Source organism: Pipistrellus hanaki (assembly GCF_964339955.1).
Source record: "Pipistrellus hanaki genome assembly, chromosome: 21".
NCBI classification, from domain to species: Eukaryota; Metazoa; Chordata; class Mammalia; order Chiroptera; family Vespertilionidae; genus Pipistrellus; species Pipistrellus hanaki.
The window spans coordinates 5,384,566-5,400,171 of NC_140523.1; positions in this window are offsets into that span (position 1 = coordinate 5,384,566).

The following is a 15,606-nucleotide window of genomic DNA, read 5'->3' on the forward strand; positions in this document are numbered from 1 at the left end:
CTGGCTCCTCAAGGATATTTAATATCTGAGGGGATCCCTAGCTGGTTTAGCTCAGTGGATAGAGTGTCAGCCTGAGGACTGGGGGTCCCGGATTCGGTTCTGATGGGGGCCCATGCCCAGGTCGGGTCATGGGCTTGCTCCCTGGTGGGGGATGTGCAGGAGGCAGCCAATCAATGATTCCCTCTCGTCATTGATGTTTCTATCCTCCCTCTCCCTTCCTCTCCAAAATCAATTTAAAAAAATACATTTTAAAAAAAGATCTGAGGGGCCAAAACCAGTTTGGCTCAGTGGATAGAGCCTCGGCCTGCGGACTGAAGAGTCCCAGGTTCAATTCCGATAAGGGGGCATGTACCTTGGTTGCGGGCACATCCCCAGTAGAGGGTGTGCAGGAGGCAGCTGATGGACGTTTCTAGCTCTCTATCTCTCTCCCTTCCTCTCTGTAAAAAAATCAATAATATATATATATGTATGTATATATATGTATATATATGTATATATATGTATATGTATATATATATATATACATACATATATATATATATATATTTAAAAAATAAAAAAGCTGGGACCGGTTTGGCTCAGTGGATAGAGCGTCGGCCTGCGGACTGAAAGGTCCCCGGTTCGATTCCGGGCAAGGGCATGTACCTTGGTTGCAGGCACATCCCCAGTAGGGGGTGTGCAAGAGGCAGCTGATCGATGACTCTCTCTCATCGATGTTTCTAACTCTCTATCTCTCTCTCTTCCTCTCTGTAAGAAATCAATAAAATATATTTTTAAAAAATAAAATAAAAAAAAATAATAAAAAAAAAAAGATCTGAGGGGAAGCTGGACAGGCAGACAGTCTTGCTTTTCACCCAGGGGGACACTCAGGGCATCTGTTCTGTGGTGTGTTTATGGGCAGAGGGACACATCTGGCAGCAGTCATAAGAAGATGATAAGGGGTCAGGCCTGGAGAAGGAAGGAAGGAAGGAAAGAAGACAGGCCAGGGTGCCTGAACCAGGGGCAGGTCTGACACGGGGGTCCTGGAAGGACCCGGGAAGGGCAGCCCCTAGACCTGCAGCCGGTGGAGGAGTCCGAGTGACTCAGATGTGCATCCCTGGAGCAGAAAGAATGGCGGTGCCATTATTAGAAATCAGAACGCAGGGGAAGGGGAGGGCTGCGGGGGAGGTGCCGAAAGCAGAGCTATTTATGGTCATCTCTAAAGCGATGCCTCCGCCAGCAGTCGGTGCTCCCTCCCGCCGCCCCACCTGCGCTCTGCCTGCAGGTCCCAGCAGTTACTTCACGGGCAAACGTTTGCAGGAGCTCTCCGCGGCCTGATACAATGAAATCTGAATGAGCTCATACCATTTCTTGGCTCTCGCCTCCCTCACCATCCTTTTCATTCTACACCTCCTCCCTCCAAGAACGCAAACTTCAGCCGTTGCCCAGAATCCTCTCTGCCTCTGAGCCTTTGCACTGTCCCTTCCTTTTGTCCAATGGACCCTTTTCCACTTCCTGTGGTCAGATCCAACTCATCCTTCGTGGCCAAGCTCAGTTTCTACAACCTGCAAGTGTGGGCGGAGGGGGAGGGAGGAAGGGGAGGGAATGGGGGGGGGCAGCATTATTGATTTATACCTGAGTCATCACACAAGGTAAACAATCCCCCAGACCTTCTCCTAATGAAAGAGATAAAAAACGACACTGATTTTAACTTTGTAAAATAAATTTAAGGACAATAACAGGCAGGGTCCAGAAACAAATTTGGAAGGTTATAAAATATGATTTATTTTTTAAAGTATATATTTTATTGATTTTTTTTTTTTTTTTTTTTTTTTACAGAGAGGGATAGAGAGTTAGAAACATCAATGAGAGAGAAACATCCATCAGCTGCCTCCTGCACACCTCCCATTGGGGATGTGCCCGCAACCAAGGTCCTTGCCCTTGACCGGAATCGAACCTGGGACCTTTCAGTCCGCAGGCCGACGCTCTATCCACTGAGCCAAACCAGTTAGGGCTACGACTTAATTTTATGAAATTTTCTCACAGGTTGCTTAAGTTAATCCTAAAAATTCCTAATGAAACCAGAAATTCAAAGTTGGAGCAAGAGGAAAATGATTGAAAGGTAACATCATCTTTCTGGAGCTTGAAGGTTGCTCCGTGATGCGGAAGTCATTTGTTATGATTGTCTCATTGCCCTGGCAAATCACGTAGCTTCTCGGAGCCTCAATTTCTTCATCTGCCAATGGAAGATGAAGAAACACCTACTCCTACTAATTATTAGGCTTGAATAGATTCGTGCTGATAAAATGCTTAGAATGGTACCTGGCACACATCGAGACACGTGGTGGTGGTGTTAAAATTATTCATTCAAGCCCTGACCAGTTTGGCTCAGTAGACAGAGCATCAGCCTGCGGACTGAAGGGTCCCAAGTTCGATTCCGGTCAAGGGTATGTACCTTGGTTGCAGGCACATCCCCCTAGGAGGTGTGCGGGAGGCAGCTGATTGATGTTTCTCTCTCATGGATGTTTCTAACTCTCTATCCCTCTCCCTTCCTCTCTGTAAAAAAAATCAATAAAATATATTTTTAAAAAATAATAGCCTGGATATGGCCACACCTAAGTCTCAAGAACCAGGAAACTGAGGCCAGGGAATGGTGTGCTGCTCAGAGCCACCTTGAGACCCAGGATAAAAAGGCCGTCTGGGCCCACACTCATGCAGATCAGGTGCCCCTGAGCTTGCAGTGCCCACCTTGCCCAGATGCACCCCTGGCCTGAACCATGGTGCAGGCCTGGTACATGGACAAGTCCCAGGGCGACCTGAGGTGGCCCCATGGCCCAGAGCTGACCGCCCGCTGCACCTGGAGCAGCTGCTCAGGCTCAAAGCCCTTTCCTGGAAACTGACAAACATGAGAATGATCCAGAATTAGAAAAGTTCCAGAAAGAGACACCGCTCCTGAATGGACCTCATAACCTTGGGCAGAGATGAACTGCCCAGCTGTAAAGATAAGGTTAAGATGTTTTGCGCGGTGCACTTACCCAATGGCTGCTTTGATGTAAGAGATAAAGAAAAATAGTGGGTCCGCATCTCTGTGGGGGGAGGAGACATGGTAACTTCCTGCAAGAATGCATCACTGGCCGAAACCGGTTTGGCTCAGTGGATAGAGTGTCAGCCTGCAGACTGAAGTGTCCCAGGTTCGATTCCGGTCAAGGGCATGTACATTGGTTGTGGGCAGGTCCCCAGTGGGGTGTGCAGGAGGCAGCTGATCAATGATTCTCTCTCATTGATCTTTCTAGCTCTCTATCCCTCTCCTTTCCTCTCTGTGAAAAATCAATAAAATATATATATATATATTTTTAAAATATATTTTATTGATTTTTCACAGAGAGAAAGAGAGAGGGATAGAGAGTTAGAAACATGGATGAGAGAGAATCATCGATCAGCTGCCTCCTGCACACCCCCTACTGGGGATGTGCCCGCAACCAAGGTACATGCCCTTGACCGGAATCGAACCCGGGACCTTTCAGTTCTTAGGCTGACCCTCTATCCACTGAGCCAAACCAGTTTCAGCTAAAAAATATTTTTAAAAAAGAAAAGAAAAGAATGCATCACTGCTCCACCCGGGAGAAAGAACAAAGTGACAGCCACATGGCTGTCTGTGGGAGAATCAGTGTGGCGCACACACAGGCAGCCAGCTATTATACTTCCACGAGGGCGGTGCATGAGATGCTTGGCACAGAGAGAGAACACAGCTGTGTTCCCGGGAGCTGACACACTCCTTTTGTGAATCCTCACCAGAGGACATTTTTCCGTTGCTTTTAGAGAAAGTAGGAGAGAGAGAGAGAGAATGAAAGACAGAGAAACTTGGATGTAAGAGAAACATGGATGGGTTGCCTCGTGCATGTGCCCTGACCAGGGCCCAGGCTGGGGAGGAATCTAAAATCAATAAAAATATATTTTAAGCCGAAACCGGTTTGGCTCAGTGGATGGAGCATTGGCCTGCGGACTCAAGGGTCCCAGGTTCGATTCCAGTCAGGGGCATGTACCTTGGTTGCAGGCATATCCCCATTGGGGGTCGGGCAAGAAGCAGCTGATTGATTTTTTTGTTTGTTTGTTTTAATATATTTTATTGATTTTGTATAGAGAGGAAGGGAGAGAGATAGAGAGCTAGAAACATCGATGATAGAGAGTCTTCGATCAGCTGCCTCCTGCACACCCCCTACTGGGGATGTGCCCGCAACCAAGGTACATGCCCTTGACCGGAATCGAACCCGGGACCTTTCAGTCTCCAAGCCGATGCTCTATCCATTGAGCCAAACTGGTTTCGGCTGATTGATGTTTCTAACTCTCTATCCTTCTCCCTTCCTCTCTTTAAAAAATCAATAAAATATGTTTAAATATATATAATATATATATTAAAATCTATATAATAACAGTGTAGTATGCAAATTGTCTCCTTGTCTGGGAGTTTGACCAGGGGACGGGGCCGGCCTGGGGAAGGGAAGGAATACCCACTGGCAGCCGGCAGTCGGGACCCTACAGTGCATGAATTTTGTGCACTGGGCCTCTAGTGTGTGTGTGTGTGTGTGTGTGTGTGTGTGTATGTAACTTAGATGACTTCTCTCCGATTTCTTCTCTCTGAGCTTTCATCTTTCCGTTCCACAGTGATTTAGTTCCCCTGGGTTTCCTGAGGCCCTTCATTTGTTTATCAAGTAGATTTATCAAGATGTTCTCCCGCCCTCGCCCTCGCCCTCGCTTAGTCAGCATCATGCCTCGAATTCCCCTCCCGCCTCCGGGTGCATCTTCCCAATAGCTTCAGGGCATCGCCTAGCGGGCCCTCCAACAAAGGACTGGGGGATCAAGTTTCTCCGTCTCAGATTGCTCCATTTTACCTTCACTATTTTTTCCTAACCTTTTACTGAACTATAACACACACACACACACACACACACACACACACACACACACACATACACACAGTCGCCCTCCCCCCCCCATTCTCCTCTGGCAATCACCATACTGTTGTCTGCCTATGAGTTTGCTTGTTTGTTTTTTTCTGCTTAATTTCAATACCTTTTTTTTACCTGGAAATGATGACTTTTGAGCCTTTTACTAAAATGTATTTAATTGTAAGTTTATATAATTTGTGTGTGTGTGTGTGTGTGTGTGTGTGTGTTTTAATTATAATAATGGCTGTGTCTGCCAAAACCGGATAGAGCGTCGGCCTGCGGACTGAAAGGTCTCGGGTTCGATTCCGGTCAAGGGCATGTACCTTGGTTGGGGGGTGTGCAGGAGGCAGCTGATCGATGATTCTGTCTCATCGATGTTTCTAACTCTCTATCCCTCTCTCTTCCTCTCTGTAAAATATCAATAAATATATTTTTAAAAATAAAATAAAAATAAAATAAAAGTTTCATTTAAAAAAAAAATAATGGCTGTGTCTAACAGCTGACTTGCAAAATTCCTGACCGTGTAACAACAATGGGCTCCATGAGCCCGGACAAGCCGCTGAATTAGCCTCCGGGGTCCTCTCCCCGAGCCCGTCCCGACGCCCAAACGGCCTTCATGTTTGGTGGAGGGCCCAGCCCTGGACAGGTGCTCAGGACGGGCTCAGCGTCCTTCGGAAGGACCAGCGCTTGTTCCCCTGGGAACTGTGTCCCCTCCCCCCGGACACAGCTCAGCAGGTGACCTTTCCCCTCCCTGGCTCTGAGCTGTTTTCATGCCGAGCCGCGGGCTCGGGCCCCCGCTCCGGGGCGGACTATGTCAGGAATGCCCAGACGTGCACCCGCGGAGCCAGCGCAGCCAGCGCCGGGCCATGTCAGGTGGTCCCAAGGGCATCCGTGTGGCCAGAGAAGAGCGGCCGCCGCCGGGGAGGGGCAGCCTGCTCCCGGGCCCTCAGCCCCAGGACATCTGTGGTCTCGGGTGAGGAGGGACCCCATGGTCCTCTGCCCTCACAGGTTTCAGACTGGGATCCCAATGAATGCTCCTCCTTACTTGTCCCCATTGCTGCTCTGCCCATGCAAACAACAGACAGCCGTGATGGTGAGGGTGACATGCACGGGGCACTTGCTCTAGGACTAACCCACTGCAGTGTCATAACAGCCCTATGAAGGATATACTATTCTTTTTATTTATTTAAATTTTTTGAGATAGACATTTATTTATTTATTTATTTATTATTTTAAAAATATATTTTATTGATTTTTTTTACAGAGAGGAAGGGAGAGGGATACAGAGCTAGAAACATCGATGAGAGAGAGAGACATCGACCAGCTGCCTTTTGCACACACCCCCCCGGGGATGTGCCCGCAGCCAATGTACATGCCCTTGACCGGAATCGAACCTGGGACCCTTCAGTCCGCAGACCGACGCTCTAACGCTGAGCCAAACCGGTTTCGGCTAGACATTGATTTATTATTCTACATAGTTATGCATTGCTTGATTCTTTTAAAAAATATATATTTTATTGATTTTTTTTTACAGAGAGGAAGGGAGAAGGGTAGAGAATTAGAAACATCAGTGAGAGAGAAACATTGATCACCCAGTTTGGGAGAGCAGGACAAATATATATATATATATATATATATATATATATATATATATATATATATATATATTATTATTAAATTATTATCTGTGTACATATCTTACCATTGCCCCCCCCACTCCCATACATGAAAAAAAGATATATTTTATTGACTTTTTACAAAGAGGAAGGGATAGGGATAGAGAGCCATAAACATGGATGAGAGAGAAACATCGATCAGCCGCCTCCTGCACACTCCCCACTACTGGGGATGTGCCCGCAACCAAGGCACATGCCCCTGACCGGAACCAAACCCGGGGCCTTTCAGTCCACAGGCCAACGCTCTATCCACTCAGCCACACCGGTTTGGGCATCGTTATACCTTTAGCTATTAAGCTCACTCATCCTCTCCTTTCTTTATTGCTTTTGCCACCAGGAGGGGACACTCGCTCCAGTTTCAAAGGACGGCTCCCCATGGCCCCCCAGTAAAAGCTACGACGTGGAGGTGACTCGATTTCTTCCCAGTCTGGAAGGTTACACGGAGATGCCAGCCGCCTGCAACCCGGGAAAGGACTCTCACCAGACACGGGATCGGCCAGCCCCTGGTCTCGGACTCCCGGAGCCAGGTCAGCGCTTTTTCCGCTGTGTCACGGGCCGCACCACAAGGTGCCGTGTCTCCCTAAGACCTCCCCTTACTTGGTCAAACCGAAAATACAACCTTGGCATTGGCCTCCCTGGACTCGGCCTGGTTGTAGGAACTGGTTGCAAGCGTTGGCCTTCTGCTTTGGGACCTGATTTTAGCGCTTCCATACTTTAGACCCGAGTCTCACGAGGAGGCAAGCAGGTTTCCGCTCTGACCTCTGGTAGTGGTGGCACAGGAGCCGCCCAGAAAGAGTTCTGTGGTCCCTGAGCCAGGCCTGCCAGGGGTAAGGCAGTGCGGGAGTTAACTCTCGGTGCGCGCAATGCTTGCCCGAGCCGGTCAGGCCTAAGGCAGGTGCTAGGCACAAGGACGAGCTTTGCAGAAAAGCTGGGAAAGGGAAGAGATGAAAGAGCCTACAGAAACCTTGGTTTTTCAGTTTCTTCACCGACTAGTTTCTTTTTATTAAAATTATTTATTTTAATATATATTTTTATTGATTTCAGAGAGGAAGGGAGGGAGAGAGAGAGAGAGAGAAACATCAGTGATGAGAGAGAATTATGGATCGGCTGCCTCCTGCAGGCCCCCTACTGGGGATTAAGCCTGCAACCCGGGCATGTGTCCTGACCAGGAATCGAACCGTGACCTCCTGGTTCATAGGTCGACGCTCAACCACTGAGCCATGGTGGCCAGGCTAATGTTTATTTATTGATTTTAGAGAGATAGATAGAGAGAGAAAAAAAAAACATTAATTTGTTGTTCTACTTATTCATGCATTTACTGGTTGATTCCTTTTTTTTTTTTTTTTTAAAAATAATCCTCACCCAAGGATATGTGTGTGTGTGTGTTTTTTAATTGATTTCAGAGGAAGAGGAAGGGTGGGGAGGTAGAGAGACAGAGGGGGGGAGACCTTGATTGATTGTCTCTTGTTTGTGCCCCTACTGGGATTTGAACCCGAAACCCAGGCATGTGCCCTGTCTGGTAATCGAACCCCTGACCTTTGGTGTATAGGTTGATGCTCTAATCAACTGAGTCACACTGGTTAGGACTCACTGGTGGATTCTTGTATGTGCCCTTACCAGGGTTCAAACCAAAAACTTTGGTGTATTGGGAGGACATTCTAACCAACTGAGCTACCTGGCCAGGTCCCTCAGTGAGTAGTTTTAGGTGCCACAGCTGTTGACTGGGAATGTTTATGTCCGTTTGGGGAAATCAAGGCAGGGGGCATGCAGCAGGGAGAAGGACAAACAGCGGCTCCCAGGGTCTGTACAACCCCCCCAACCCCCGCCCCTTGTTGAATTCAGGACACAGCACGCGGAGCAGTTACTGAGATTTCTGGCCAAGGCTGCCTCTTGGCACCCAGACCCAAAGAGACGGGGAGGCCAGGGGCCTGTCAAAACAGCCTGGTGGGAGGAATGCTGACTTCCTGCCAGCAGAGGGCACAGGCCGTACCAGCTGCAGCCCGGTCCTGTGCTCTGGGTACAAATGGATTTAGATTCTGTGGGGCCTGAAGCTCACGCAGTGGGGTTGGCCAGGTAGGGGGTTCCATTTATTTTATTTTATTTTACTTTATTTTTTTATTATTATTATTTTTAATATATTTTATTGATATTTTACAGAGAGGAAAGGAGAGAGATAGAGAGCTAGAAACGTCGATGAGAGAGAAACATCGACCAGCTGCCTCCTGCACATCCCCTACCGGAATCGAACCAACGTACATGCCCCTGACCGGAATTGAATCCGGGACCTTTCAGTCCGCAGACCAACGCTCTACCACTGAGCCAAACCGGTTTCGGCCATTTATTTTATTTTATTTTTTAATATATTTTATTGATTTTTTACAGAGAGGAAGAGAGGGAGATAGAGAGTTAGAAACATCGATGAGAGACATCCATAAGCTGCCTCTTGCACACCCCGTATTGGGAATGTGCCTGCAACCAAGGTACACGCCCTTGACCGGAATCGAACCCAGGACCCTTCAGTCTGCAAGCCGACGCTCTATCCACTGAACCACACCGGTTTTGGCGAGGGGTTCCATTGAAAGAAAAGAACACAGAATTAGGTACTGAGCCTCGGCAGGGGCCCACGCCAGGGGACGGGCCCTGAAGCCTTAGCAAGGGATCTGTGCGGAGGAGAAAATAAAACGGCACGAAGGTGAATAAGAGCATCCAGGACAGGGGAAGCTACTCCAGATCGGAATTGTCCGGGGAGGTTGGTTTCTGAGCTGCTGACCGAATGACAAGGGGCTGGCGGAGGGGACATCTGGGAGAAGAGCTTTCTGAGCAGAAGGAGCAGCATGTGCAAAGGGCCTGTGGCAAAATGGGCTTGAGGCCAGACGTTGGTGAAGATCCATGTGCCTGGAGTGTGGTGAGCCAGGGCAGAGGGACACGTGCTGGGCCCAGAGGAGCAGGCAGGGCTGGTTTCCATGGGTCTTGGAGGCTGGGCAAGGACGCCATTATTCTGGTATCGGGGAAAACCATCGCAGGCTTTTTTTTAATATATTTTATTGATTTTTTTTACAGAGAGGAGAGAAAGGGATAGGGAGTTAGAAACATCGATGAGAGAGAATCATCGATCAGCTGCCTCCTGCACACCTCCTACTGGGGATGTGCCCGCAACCAAGGTCCATGCCCTTGACCGGAATCGAACCTGGGACCTTTCAGTCCGCAGGCCGATGCTCTATCCACTGAGCCAAACTGGTTTTGGCCCCCAGAGCACTTTGAGAACAAAAGGGCTCCTGTCTGCCCATGCCTCTGGGGTTTGTGGGTATGGGCTGCTGTGGAGGCCCTGGGTCATTGTCAGGGGCCCTTAGCAAGCCTAGGGGTCCAGAGGTGAGCATCCCTTTCCAGACTGTCTGATGGCCACGTTTGGGGTGGAAAGGAAGGTGAGCCCTCTGAGCGCCCTGCCACCCATCCTCTGGCTCAGCTGTGTGGCCCTGGGCCTCCAGCCTGCAGGGATCTTACGGGAGCCTCTGTGGTGCTCTGACCCAAGCAGGAAGCAGGGGCCACGGGGTCGGCGTGGGGGTGGACAAGGAAGCAGGGACTGCATTGCTGGGGTGCCCAATGACTGGGTCTGCCTGTGGAGAGGGGGGAAAGTGGTTGAGAGGACCTTCAAGCCAGGGAGGGGTGGCCTGCGGAGGACAAGCAGCAGGCGTGGATGGACTGCACCCAGGAGCCCAGCCTCTCCCCCAGGCCCCCCAGGTGAACCCACAGGAGGAAGTGCCTCCCTGGACAAGGCCAGGACAGCATCTTTAGAGCCCAAGGCAAGACCCCAATCGGCATGGTAGCCCAGCTCACTTCCGTGCTTGGGCCTCGGGTACGGGAAGACCACGTGGTGAAGTGCTGGGTCACGTGGCCGGGTGTGTGTGTGGGGGGGTGCCTGTTGGCAGGTGCAGGAAATGTGGGCTCCAGCACTGAGTCTGAGACTCTAACAAAGGGCCTTGAGCCAGCCAGGTCGGAGTGATTCTCAGGGGCGGGGGCGGAAGGATAGCAGGAAAGTGTTGCTCACCGTTCAGGTAATGAGAGAGAAAGAAAGAAGTAACACCCTGTAGAAAGGAAGGGAGAGCCGAAACTGGTTTGGCTCAGTGGATAGAGCGTCGGTCTGCGGATTGAAGGGTCCCGGGTTCGATTCCGGTCAAGGGCATGTACATTGGTTGCGGGCACATTCCCAGTGGCGGGTGTGCCGGAGGCAGCTGGTCGATGTTTCTCTCTCATTGTTGTTCCTATCTTCCTATTCCTCTCCCTTCCTCTCTGTAGAAAAATCAATTAAAAAAAAAAAAAAAATATATATATATATATATATATAGGGGGGAGAAAACCACTATGATATTTTAGACGTCCAGGCCCACTAGTTCCAGGGACCGAGCAAGCTTGCTTAAAAGGGAACAATAGTTGGGAGGAGCCGAGACCGGTTTGGCTCAATGGATAGAGCGTTGGCTTGGGGACTGAAGGGTCCCGGGTTCGATTCCGGTCAAGGGCATGGACCTTGGTTGCGGGCATATCCCCAGTAGGGGGTGTGCAAGAGGCAGCTGATCAATGACTCTCTCTCATCGATATTTCTAACTCTCTATCTCTCTCTCTTCCTCTCTGTACAAAATCAATAAAATATATTTTAAAAAAAAAATTGTTGGGAGGAGCAGAGGATTCCCAGAAAAAAGGAGGAAAAAAGCCAACCAACCATCAAACAAAGAAAACAATAGACAAGGACTGGAAGCAGCCCTGTGGCCTGCGTGCCATCCTGGCTGTCCACAGTGAGCGAGGCCCTGCCCCCAGCCAGCTGGAGAGGAAGGCAGACAAAGCTATCTTGGGAGAGGGATTAGGGTGACACTGGTGTTAAACTGTCAGTGGGCGGAGACCAAAACATCGAAAGGGCTGGGATCAGCCAGACTATGGAAGGAGACCTGGTGGGGCCTCAGGATGGCAGGAGTATTAGCGAGTAAAGGAGAAAGTTCCTGGTCAGGAGAAAGCTCTACTTAAGATGAGACATGAGCGGAAACCGGTTTGGCTCAATGGGTAGAGCGTCGGCTTGGGGACTGAAAGGTCCCGGGTTCGATTCCGGTCAAGGGCATGTATGTACCTTGGTTGCGGGCATATCCCCAGTAGGGGGTGTGCAAGAGGCAGCTGATCAATGACTCTCTCTCATCGATGTTTCTAACTCTGTATCTCTCTCCCTTCCTCTCTGTACAAAAATCAATAAAATATATTTAAAAAAAAAAAAAAAAAAAAAAAAAGATGAGACATGGCAAGGCCAGGTGGCTCAGTTGGCTAGAGCAGCGGTCGGCAAACTGTGGCTCTTGAGCCACATGCAGCTCTTCGGCCCCTTGAGTGTGGCTCTTCCACAAAATACCACGTGCGGGCGTGCACGTACAGTGCGATTGAAACTTTGTGGCCCATGTGCAGAAGTCGGTTTTCGGCTCTCAAAAGAAATTTCAATCGTTGTGCTGTTGATATTTGGCTTTGTGAACTAATGAGTTTGCCAACTACTGGGTTAGAGTATCCTCCCAATATGCCAAGGTTTTGAGTTTGATCTCCAAGAATCAACCAATGAATTCATAAATAAGTGGAACAATAAGTCAATGTCTCTCTCTCTCTCTCTCTTTCTCTCTCTCCTCTTCCTATATCTCTCTAAAAAAAAGTAAATTAGCCGAAACCGATTTGGCTCAGTGGATAGAACGTCGGCCTGCGGCTGAAAGGGTCCCGGGTTCGATTCCGGTCAAGGGCATGTACCTTGGTTGCTGGCACATCCCCGGTAGGGGGTGTGCAGGAGGCAGCTGGTCTATGTTTCTTTCTCATCGATGTTTCTAACTCTCTATCCCTCTCCCTTCCTCTCTGTAAAAAATCAATAAATTTATATATATATATATATATATATATATATATATATATATATATATATTTTTTTTTTTTTAAATCAATTAAACCTGGCCAGCATAGCTTAGTGGTTGAGCATCCATCTATGAACCCAGAGGGCTCATGCCTAAGTTGTGGGCTCGATCGCTGATTGGGGGCATGCAGGAGGCAGCTGATCAGTGATTCTCTCTCATCATCGATGTTTGTATCTATCTCTCTCTCTCACTTCCTCTCTGAAATCAATTTTAAAAATGTTTTTTAAATTAAAAAAAAAAAAAAAAGGGATAGAGCAGTCAGTCAACAAAGAGCCAGAAGGTGGCAGTGTCTACCCAGGGAGGGGCGTAGGGCAGGGCGCCTGGCCGAGGACGTGTCCTTGACTCACCACAGCTAGTCACCAGGCGGGGCTGCCCCATTGCCCCTCTCCATGTGCCACACCTGCCAGGCCTCTCCCCCATGGCCCAGTCCCCGACTTGGTGGGCCTGTGACCAAGTGCCTCGTCAGTGACCTGTGTGACAGCTGGGGAGGCCCTGGCCTCTGAGATCTAAATAGACCATCTCCCACTCCCATCTCACAGGCAGTGGGACCCCCAGAATCCTCCTCACCATTTCCAGGGTCCAAGAGGGCTTGTTGCCTGGCCGGTGTGGCTCAGTGGTTGAGCGTCGACCTATGAACCAAGAGGTCACGGTTCAGTTCCCAGTCAGGCACATGCCTGGGTTGCGGGCTCAATCCCCAGTAGTGCAGGAGGCAACTGATCAGTGATTCCCTCTCATCATTGATGTTTCTCCCTCTCTCTCTCCCTCTCCCTTCCTCTTTGAAATCAATAAACATATATTAAAAAATAAAATAAAATAAAGAGGCTTGTTACCTAGTCCCCCTGCGGAGGGCTGTGCTGTTGACCTCCTAGCCCCTGCCTCTCAATGCCTGGTCCGGTCTCTTCTCTCTGCCATGTGCCTGAACTGAAAGTCAGTCTCTTAGCCAGGACTTCTCCTTGCAGAAGATACAGCTTGGGGGAAACAAACAGTTCAGAATGGAATATTATTGGTCCTGGTCTTTAAAAAGTCCTATGGAGCCCGGCCGGTGTGGCTCAGTGGATAGAACGTTGGGGGGGGCAGTTGGGGACAATCAGGCCAGCAGGCAGAGTGGTTAGGGGCGATCAGGCAGGCAGGCAGGCAGGCAGGTGAGCAGTTAGGAGCCAGCAGTCCCGCTTGCAAGAGGGATGTCTGTCAGTTTAGGCCCGATCCCTGTGCCAGTAGGTCATCCCCCGAGGAGTCCCAGATTGGAGGGGGTGCAGGCCAGGCTGAGGGACACACACCCCCCTTGCACCAATTTTGTGCACTGGGCCACTAGTGTGTGTGTGTATATATATATATATATATATTTTTTTTTTTTTTTAATTGCAGTTGATGTACACTATTATATTAATTTCAGATGGAAAACCGCATGATTAAACATTGATATAACTTCCAAAGTGATCACCCCAATAAACCTAGTACCCATCTGACACCATCCTATGTAATAAAGAGCTATTATGCTAATTAGACCAGAGGACAGAATGATTTTCCAGAATGACCAGTGGGCGGGGGTGGGGGGGTGGGCGCAGGGCCACGAGGCAACCAGAGCTGCGAAGTGCCTACTCTTCCACGGATTTCGTGCATGGGGCCTCTAGTATATACATAGCACACAGTAAAATGTAGGTGTCGCCAAAACCGGATTGGCTCAGTGGATAGAGCGTCGGCCTGCAGACTGAAAGGTCCCAGGTTCGATTCCGGTCAAGGGCATGGACCTTGGTTGCGGGCACATCCCCAGTAGGGGTTGTGTAAGAGGCAGCTGGTCGATGATTCTCTCTCATTGATGTTTCTAACTCTCTATCCCTTTCTCTTCCTCTCTGTAAAAAAATCAATAAAAGAAGAAAAAAAAGAAAAAAAGAAACAGATCAATGCTATAAAAATAAAATATAATAATAAAATGAAATGCAATGAAATGAAATAAAATAAAATAAATAAAATAAAATGAAATAAAATAAAATGTAGGTGTCCCTGCCACTGGGGATTCCTCGTTGGAATTTCTCCCAGGCTGTGACTCCTGCCATTTTGTCCTACTCACCCTCTTCCATTCCTTCCCACGTCTCCCTTGTATTCTCTCCTTTTAGAGTAGGGGTGTCGAACTCAATCAGAGAAGGGGCCAAAATCTAAAATCCAGCCTAAATCGCGGGCCGAATGGTTTACTGAACAGTCATAAACTGACAATGTCATAAACTGACAGCGGAGTGCAGTGATGACAGCGCGGTGCGGGCCACATTGCAAGGCCTGGCGGGCTGGATTTGGCCCGCGGGCCTTGTGTTTGACACATGTGTTTTAGAGGGTCCCTTTCTCCAAGTCCCTGTTAACAAACCCTGTTACAACAGTGTTTATTTCCTCGCGGTTAACCACCTCCCTTCAGCGATGTCCCTGGCACCTCCGCTGCCTCCACCAAAGTGGCTGATGGAGATATATTTTCCTTTTCGACGAAACTGTTCTCACCCTGCGGGCTGTGCCCAGGATTGCCATCTGGTGTGCGCGTTGCTCTCCCGAGAGGCCAGCCAGCCGTCCAAGTCCTCAGAGGAGCCTCCGCGCTCCGCTCCACCAGCTGCCAGGCTGCGGGCGGGCCTGGGAGCCCCGGGAGGGGATCTGTTTGGGGGGGAAGGAGGGAAGTCCTCTTTGAGCAGCCCCTTGGCAGCCTGCCAACAGCCCCTGCTGGCCACGCTCCATCTGTCTGAGTATCACAGACCAGACCTCGCTGGGATGTGCGGGGTCTGGGGAGGAAACAGATCGATGATGGCCAAGCAGGGGTCCTCAAACTTTTTAAAGTGGGGGCCAGATCACGGTCCCTCAGAGAGCTGGAGGGCCGGACTATATGAACTACTAATTCCCACTGTAACACCTCGGCTGCGCTCACTGCCCAAAAAACCTGGCGGGCCGGATCAGACTCCTCTGCAGGCCCCATGTGGCCCGCGGGCCGTAGTTTGAAGACCCCTGGCCAAGAGTGTTGTGTGTGTGTGTGTGTGTGTGTGTGTGTGTGTGTGTGTGTGTAGATGCCCCTGGAGAGGTCCGAGGTCAGGGAGAAGAGGGATGAAAATGAAA